This window comes from Ostrea edulis, chromosome 2 (assembly GCF_947568905.1).
Source record: "Ostrea edulis chromosome 2, xbOstEdul1.1, whole genome shotgun sequence".
NCBI lineage: Eukaryota > Metazoa > Mollusca > Bivalvia > Ostreida > Ostreidae > Ostrea > Ostrea edulis.
In genome coordinates this window covers 92,349,098-92,359,234 of record NC_079165.1, presented here as the reverse complement: position 1 = coordinate 92,359,234, position 10,137 = coordinate 92,349,098, and positions in this window count along the sequence as shown.

Sequence of the window (10,137 nt, the reverse complement as noted above, 5' to 3'; positions counted from 1 at the left end):
GGGCGGGGGTCTGGCGATCGTCTCCACACAAAACAGATTAGTGTGGGGCCGGTGAACAAAGATGCCTAGTACACACATTTTGAACATCTAGAGTGCTATGTTGGTGTCAAAAACACCCTTGTTCGTCTTTGAATTATATATCGCCCACCGCCATGGAGACCGTACAATCTCCGCGACTCGGTTATCTTTGAAGAGTGAAACAACAATTTAGATAGCCTTGTGTTAATTCCTGACGAGTTACTAATCACAGGTAATCTCTATTTCCATCTTAATGATACCATTGACAACTTACAGAGCTTTTATAGGAATGGGGGTTATTGCAGCATGTTTCCGACGCAACACATCTTTATGGGCATATCTTGGATGTGTTAACCAAATGATGGTAGCCCAACTTTGCATGGAGTGTAGTTAGTGGTAGATCCCAGCTGGTATATGTGACAACATTACTGGGGATCATCTTGCAATTCGTTCTTTGCTGCGTCTCACCAAACCTGCAAGAGAGAAGAAAACCGTGACTTTTCGGAAATGACCTGACATTGACATCAGCAAATTAAAACAAAACGATCTGAACTTTTCAACTTTTATAAACGAAGATACATCCGCTTAAAAACTTACTATGCATTATAATGCGGTCCCTCAAGCCACCATCGATATTCATGCTCCTCAGAATTCAAAGGGGATCACGTTAGGACCGAACACCCCATGGTTTACGGTCGACCTTCATTCTGCCGAAAGAGATCGTCGGAGGGATGAATGGATAATGAGACGAACAAAATTATTTGTCCACAAGGAAAATTTCAAGAAGTGTATGTAGGTTACTAAACTCTTGCCACATTGTAGAACACAATACTACTAACAAAATTCAGTAATTGGGCAGCAATTCAAAAGAAGTATTCAAGCTTACAAACAATCTCATTGGATATACAAATGTGTCAGTTTTGCCTGTGCATGATAACGAAATCCATCTTGCATCCAATTTCGGTGAATAATTTATTGGAAAAATTCTGAAAGATAGGGTATGGCCTTCGAGCACGTCCCCTTATATAGAATAGGTTCTTTGGGTTGACATCAGGTTTGGTGGTATTACTTTGGCAATGTTTGAGTCAGTGTCGCTTTCTGAGGTGTATGATATTATAAGTAGTGCGTTTATAAATTCCTGCGAATTAGATTCCCCGAGGGTCTCTACAGCCCAGTAGCTAAGTACTTCGTTACTAGCTTGAAAATACGGATGTATATTTAATTGCTGTTATAAAATTTAGAAATTCATTTCAAAATTAAGGATTATCTCCCTCATGCATAGCTCTTATCCTTGGACGAATTTGGCTCCACTTTTTTGGCACGCTGTTTTTGGCTATATTTAGCTCTAAAACTTCATAGTTATTTTGGATTTCAAACATTTCGGTTGAGCATCACTGAAGAGACATTATTTGTCGAAATGCGCATCTGGTGCATCAAAATTGGTACCGTATAAGTTTTACATTCAATACCCACGAAAGTTCTGAAACAGTGTTTGGAGTGTGTTTTACCAATCTTTATCGAAATCATCAACAGATCTTTCTTGGAATCAAAGTGCTTTTGGATTTCTTATCTTTCTGATCGAAGTCAACAAATTGCTTTTGGATCTACAGTATCCAAAGAGTTCCTATTCCGCTTTGGTGTTCCACAAGGTTCTCTATTAGGACCTCGTCTATATTGCATGTTCTCCAAACTAATCTTTTTGGAGACATTTGCCGGGACATAACATGTTTTATCATTGCTACGCGGATGACACGCAGGTATACCTGATTATAAATCCGACCCACAGCTGGGATAGCATTACAGACAGACTTGAATGGTGTCTTTCTGACATTAATAACTGGATACAAAACAACATTCTCAAGCTAAATCAGGAAAAGACAGAACTTATCATCTTTACCCCAAAAACGCAAAGCTAGTGAATTCTCAGGATATCAACTGGCTTTCGGTGGATCTGTAATCACTAGCGCTTCATGTGTCAAAATTTTTGGGATGTTTTTGACAGCACACTTAGCATGAAATGTCAAATAAGTGCATTGATTAAATCATGTTATTTCCAATTTCGCAATATCAGTAGAATCATATCTTTTATAACGGAATATAGATCACCAATTACACCCCATCTTGATTATGGAAATGCACTTCTTTATGATGTTAAGTCAGCATCCTTGCAGAAGTTATATAAAGTTCAAAACACTGCTGTTAGGCTAGTGACACGTTCAGGGAAACATGAGAATATAACACCAATTCTCATATCGCTTCACTGGTTACCTGTGACATATCGAACGAAATATAAAATCCTGCTGTATACTTTCAAGGCTCTATTTGGATTATCCAGGAACTAGTTCAAGTCTAGATACCGTCCACAGCGAACACTTCGGTCTGCGGATTCCTTATCCCTTTTAAATCCACGTGTTCGTTCTAAACTGTATGATGAAAGACGGCTCGAGGTGTCTTCATCAACCCTGTGAAACTGCCTCCCACTGGATCTTCGATTGGAAGATTCATTAGCTGTTTTTAAGAATAAACTTAAAGCATGCCTTTTTAATCTTGCATTTAATTTGTAAATGGGTATTTATGTATACAGTTATTTCAAACAAAAAACATTATATTACAATTTTGCCTATTCTTGGCTAGTTCAGTTTAATATTGTTCTATGCCTTTTTTTTAAGTTATGCGTCTATCATTCTTTGGCTTTAGTTTATTTTACATGTAAAGCGCATTCCGGTAATTGCGTTAATTAGATAATGCGCTATATAAATTTACAATGATGATAATTTATTTACATTTCCTCGTGTCGGTCATCTCGTAATGGGAACCAATATTATTCCTCATTATACCATGTACCTATAGAGGATATCTATATTGCGTGTTTTGATATTTGGTTTATCCAACTCGTTGATATGGTGTATTTATTCGTGAGGCTTGCCGAGCGAATAAATACACCATATCAACGAGTTGGATAAACCAAATATCAAAATACGCAATTATAGATGTTCTATTTATCTCATACGTCTTCTTTTCACTTAATTTTGAGATGATCCCCAGTATGGTAGAAACAGCTGATTGAATTTGTTTTAAATCCGTGGCTCAGACGTCGTGCTTAATCTGTCTACCTTACGCGAGAAAAAATAGTGCGCTTATAAACCATTAATATACAGTACAAATGGTCATTTTTATAAAAGTAAACCATGGATGAAAATTGTTTTAGAAGGGATTATAGTTTATAATTAATAATGGTTTTGCCATTCCAACAAAGTAACAACTATTGACCGAGTATTTATTTTTTGACGTAGGCCTGACCTTCTGACAAAAGTTTGATGTCGTCGTCGTTTTGAAATAAACATGTGTAATAACGATCAATGAAAGTAATATTTTAATGCAGCGTTATTAGAATGTTCAACAATTTACAATGCAAAGTAGAAGTGTTTGTGCATTTGGATTTTATTTACGTAGTTTCTTTGGATCTAAGGGCGAGAGGAAATCCCGAGGCACTTTTTTAAAAATAGGCCTAGCCTGGCCTAGTAAGTAAAGCTGTTGAGATTTGTTACATTTAGGCTAATATGCTCCCAAAAAAAGAGAGACTGTGCTTGCGAATACTTGGTACTGCAGCATGTCGAGGTACTTTCGATTAGGCTTTTCCAGTAGGCCGTCGATTCCTTGTCGATAATAATAGTGTGCACATATTTTTGTTTTCTGATCGTAATTCTTGAGTAGTTACAGACCGAGTTGGCATTTTTATGGCCGGTAACTTGCATTATATGTCAGTGGGGGGAACATCATTTTAATTTTGCTATAAAAGAAATTCTAAATAAATACAGAATAATAAGTTTTACGCTTTATTTCATGCATGGATATGCATAAACACAGAAAATATGTCATCCAAACGGGGACAGTGTCAAAACTAGTTCGGACCGGAAGTGCTTTATCAAACGGGCGTGTGATAAAGCTAATGCTTTATCTCACTCTCAATATACACCACACGTATGAGATAAAGTCGTATATCAGCTCTAATACACCTATCTTGGCTACGCTGGGACAGCTGCTAGGGAACGAAGACTGTCTCGCTCCAAGGGCCGGAATAAATCTGTCTCGGTCCATTGTCAAGGAGCTTTCTCGCCCTCAATTTTGAATGGCTATCTTTTGATATCTAACAAACGACATGGAAAAATGGCGCTACACACAAATTATGTCTAATATCCGAATATCCTAGACACCTAATCCCACCTCTGGTATATCCAGGAATCCGTGTTTGCCCAACTATCTATTTTGAATTCCTTATAGGAGTTATGAAATTGATCACTGTTATTTTCACCTTTCATAATAATTTTCCCGTACAATATTTAACCTAAGCAGAAAAATTAAAATAAAACCCTTTTTCTAAAAAAAAACAAACAACCAACACCATCTATGCAAAGGGAGATAACCCAAGAAACAATTGTTTATTCAGAAAGGTGAATATAACGAACAGTGATCAATCTCATAACTCCTATAAGGAATACAAGTTAAAGAGTTGGGCAGACACAGACGGGTATACCAGAGGTGGGATCTGATGCATAGGAGGAGTAAGCATCCTCTGTCGACCGGTCACACCCACTATGAGCAATATATCTTTCCAAGAACACTGGTTTTGACTACGAGTTATTCTGTTTACCTGATTAAGACAAATATTGTTGTATATACACATACTTTATCACCGAACGGTTTATCGAAATAATGCAGATTCACATCTCCTAGATACAAGATCTCTTTCCAAAAATGAGAAATATGTCTCGAGAGATCTCTTTATTTTATGATGACATATCTTATTTCTAAAGTGATTTGTAAAATTGACTTAACGTATATTTTAACGATATTTTTTCCATTATTTTCAATCAGTGATTGCACACACTGATTACCGTCATCTAGTTTGTGTTATCTTCGATTGCAATACTTTTTTCGAATCAGATTTAAAGTTATAGAAAGCGTTATCTTGGATATCAAACAATAAGATTTGTGATAACTTTTACTTTATTTATTAAAGAAAAACATGATATGACAGATAATTCTTTTGCAGATATAACATACGGAAAAGTTTCTTACCTGTATGCTACAAGTTCAAGATGGCGACGATCAGGGACAAATGATCTACCATACAGACCCAGTGTATATATTAACATTGGGGGACGTCCAGTAAGGTTGTCCTTGACCCCTAACCCACGACAATCTGGGTGTGTCAGGGTCTACCCTCAACGGGAGGATATCTGTCACACCAGAAACGGGGTAGGTTGTGGGTAAATGAATATATATATGCACTCTAATTAAGGTGTTAATTAGATAACTATACAAATCTTGGCAAATATGACAGTTACCTGCCCCTTAGACACTTGTAAGGGATGAATGAGTCAAAATCAATCATCCTTGAACGCAGTGTGGATAATGAATGACGACATTTAGATAAATATTTGCGTTTTATATCTTTCGTGTGTACTAGTATATATTATTTATTTCGGTATACATATCGCCATACGTTCTTGACAGGTATGGGTTGGCCTCTACCAGGACCCCCTGCATGGAGCTTCAATAGAAATCGAGATCTCAACAGAGGGACATTGTAAGATGGTATGATGTCGTTTTCGCAGTTTTCGCGAAAATTCAAAACTCTCTCCTTTTTCTTTCTTTCTATTCTTGATAACAGGACTCTATATTTCCCTAATAATTGATCATATATTATCTTCAAACCACCATAGCTCCACCATAGCTTATAACTCAGCGACTTTGGCTAAAATACAACATCCTCGTTCGATTTTATTTCCAGGAGATCGAGAAATAGGACGAGTGTGTTCATATCTATTTTGTCTGTCTATATCTATGTAATGTATGCAACTTTAACTTTTATGAAAAGGTAAGGATAACGACCTGTGATCAATCTGATAACTCCTATGAAGAATACAAGATCAAAAGTAGGGCAACTACGGAGCTCTGGATATATCAAAGGTGATATAGGAGGCGTAACTATCCCCTGTCGACTGGTCACACCCGCCGTGAGCTCTATATCTTGGTTGGTAAACGGAGTAATCTGTAATCAAAATCAGTTTGTAGAGAACAGCCTAACAATTAGCATGAAACATGTCAGACAGCATTTTACTTATTGATAGGTTGTATTGGCAAATTAGATAGTTTTAACGACCATAGAATTTGCGAAATGCTAATTCAAAACGACTGTTGAAACGCATGTAACATCGACTGGTGCAGCCTGTCTCAGTTTAAAAAAAAAGTTATCATACGGAAAACAAGCTCTTGCATTTCGAATCATTGGAGAGACAATATTAACGTGATAGTGGAATATTACTTCATACTTTGATCCCACGCACAAGTACTATGAAGTTCAAATTAAAAATATGCTAGAGTTCCTCATTGGTCTTTGGTGATCAGGTCTTACAACAGCCTGTTGTAATTCCAAGGGGCATGAATTGTGCTCCTTTGTTAGCTGACCTGATTTTATATTCACATAAAGCAGAATTCATTCACAAACTTCTACGTGAGAACAGGAAAATCTTTTGCTGTGGCCTTCAATTAGACATTTAGATATATCGACTACGTTTTATTTACTAACAATAGGTAAGTACGAGATCCTCAGTACCCCTTGCTTGTTGTAGAAGGCGACTAAATGGGGCGATCCTTTGGATGAGACCGCAGAAACCGAGGTCCCGTGTCGCAGCAGGTGTGGCACGATAATATTAGACAATATTAGACGGGTTTTCTTTTCACACCATGTATTTTTCCGTATCAGGTCACTAACTAACTGTGTAACTAATTTATCACGTCGAAGACCTCTAACTGTATATGTGGGGAGTCAAATGTCTTTTCTTTTGACACGGCTGCAAGTCGAACCCGACGATAAATAAAATTACTCGCCCAATATGGATTTTACTCGCATGATACGGTTTTTTTCACGGCGTCATGTGACCAAGATCTGACCAATTAGATTTCAACAATTTTGTCTGAGGCGTGATAAAGATCCTTCCCTTCTCAATGGCCATAAGCGCCGAGCATAGACCTAAATTTGAAGCCCTTCACCGAGGGTGGTGACGTCTCCATATGAGTGAAATATTCTCGAGAGGGACGTAAAACAATATTTAATCAATCTATTAACAATAATAACTTTCATTCATATGTCGATTTGAAATATCCCTTTGAACTCGAAATAAAAGACACCACAGAATCGTCCACTTCTGCTTCATATTTAGATATTTTATTGAAAGTAGATATTAACAACAAACTGACAACTCAACTGTATAACAAACGGGATGATTTAGCTTCTCCATCGTCAATTTCCCATATTTAAGTAGCAATATTCCATTATCACCTGCATATGGTGTTTATATCTCTCAACTGATTCGATGCGCAAGAGCTTGTTCTGCGTATGGTTAGTTTTTAAATCAAGGCAAGCTACTGACAAACAAGTTGATGGTACAGGGGTTTCAACCGTCTCGTTTAAAGTCAGCATTTCGCAAATTCTATGGTTGTTATCACGATATAGTTTGCCAATACAACCTATCATTGGGTCAAATGCTGTCTGACGTGTTTCATACCGTTTGTTATACCGTTCTTGGCACATATTTTGACTACGGATACCCCCGTTTACCTGATCAAGATATAGGGCTCACGGTGGGTGTCACCAGTCGACAGCGGATGCTTACTCGTCCCTGGCACCAGATCCCACTCCTGTGTTTGCCCAACTATCTATTTTGTATTGCTTAAAGAAGTTGTGAGATTTATCACTGTTTGTTATCTTCACCTTTCATAGATATGGGAAATTGACAGTTGAGAAGCCGAAGGCACCCCATTTGTCAAAAAGATGAGTTTTTGGTTTGTCGTTAATATTTATGATTAATACCTAAAAAAGAAACGTGAAAGACTCTATTGTGTGGGTTTTTTTTAAATTCGAGTTCATAACTTTTGTATCATAGTCAAGGTACTTTGTGAAGTGAAAGCTCACTGTTATTTGACTGCTAATGGTCAAGGCCATTCGTCAAGGTTATTTTTTAAAGTGCCATAATTGAATCTGTGCAAATGTTTGGCATTGTATTTATTTTTTCTTTCTGAAATGACATTAAATACATGCGTCTTTTTTTCAGTCCGGGGCCTTCATTTTCGGTCATCAGCATTATTTCATGGAATCCATCTCCAAGATAAATTTATTTCATCAAGTATCAGGAGTGTCATTTCTTATTTCCAAGATACCATCATCCTCACCATACGATTTACGATCAGATTACATTGTTCCAGGTTAATTTAAAAATGTGTATATCTTACATGGTCGAAATTCACTTATTTTCTTGTTTTCAAATTTTGAAAATCTATATGGACTTTGTCTATAGAAAGCAGAAAAGATTCTGAAAGTCAAGATCACAAAGACAAAAACGAAGTAACTAAAACTGAATAAATGAGTCAAATGACAGATATTCTTGTAGCTCCCGGGAGCCTGCACTACAAACCACTGAGTAGAAATGCCCCACGCCGCTACAAGAGATCAGGAACAGTGTATACAGTGGAGCTGTTCCTCGCAATAGACTACAGTATATACAAATTGTAAGGATTTCATTTTTTGTTATTCAATTTAAACCCAAAGGTACCTTTTTGTGTATGTCATGCATATACGCGAAGAATCTCTGCCCAGAACTTTTGCAATCCAACTATTTAAAGGAAAAAAGTTCTACTTGAAATGTTAAGAAATATCTACATGCAATATTTCTCTTTTTTATATAGCTAATAAATATTCTATCATAAAATCTGCGTAAAATCTAGAGAATGTTAGCGTTCAATATCCTGAGAATTTATTGAACGCTAACTTTGCATTGCGTAAATTGTATGCGTCCGGATTATTCCGAGTATGAGCGTTCAATATTGACGTTATCGTAACGACGTAAACAAGCCAAAATGGCAGACGACGGTCCTCCGAATCTGACAGAGCCGGTATTTGATATTTACTTAAGCAAAATGTTTTACTGTACTGTTCATAAATTATGATGTCCCCATTTACAAAATCAGTTTGCTTCATGCATTAATGACGGGTTAAATATTGGACAGTTAAGAAATGCATCCTGTTATTGCACACCTTCACCTTAGATGCCAATATTGATGAATTCTCGTCTATTTTGGAGTATTTTGAGTGAAAAGGGATATAATTTAACAACTAGATACTTTAGCTATATAATAAAAGGGTTATTGAACTTATATTGGTGAATATCGGCACTCGTTGGCTGTCAAAATGCACTCGCAAGCTCGTGCATTTTCACAGCCAACTCGTGCCAATATTCACCAATATAAGTTCAATAACTCTATAATATTGTTATAATTTTATTTATTTAGCTGTATGTAATGTTTCTTTACATCTTTCTAAGTACAAGTCGTGTTTCTCAATATTGCATTTAGCTAAATATAATGTTACATTATTTCGTTACAGTTGGTACAGTCAGAATGCCAACATCAGCAATGTTCAAGAAAGACGAAACGCTACCATTAAAGATATAAAGCGATACTATGCCTTCTTCGTCAATGGGGTACATATAATTGAATGCTTAATAAAAAGTGTTCAAAAATATCATATACTAATCCTGTATCTTCTTTACTGAATCCTCTTAAACTTGTTTATATATCAGAAACTCTTTAAAACCTAAAAACAAAGACTTGTTAGTATATCAAGTAGAACAATACACACATATTGTTTTTTTTAAATATTACATGGCTAATCCTGTAGTGTTTAAAATGCTTTATGGTCACCCTGAATCTTGTTTACTGATTCCTTGCAACCTTGTTTCTGAAAAACAGGAATTTGTTATATATCAGAAACTTTAAACCTTAGAAATAAAGGCTTGTTAGAAATGTGATATCAAGTAGTACAATACTCATGTATTTTTATATTACATGGCTAACAGCACCTATATGTGCTTTAGTTCCGATAAAAAATCGAATTAAAATTTAATATTTGATATACCATCCACAGAAATGAAACCGACAAAGAGCAACAAATAAATATGAAATTCACCTGATTTATTAAAATGTTTACTTCTCTGTGTAGGTTGATGTTAGATACAAAAATCTTCCACGTGCCGCTTACATCATCAACGTCGTATTTGC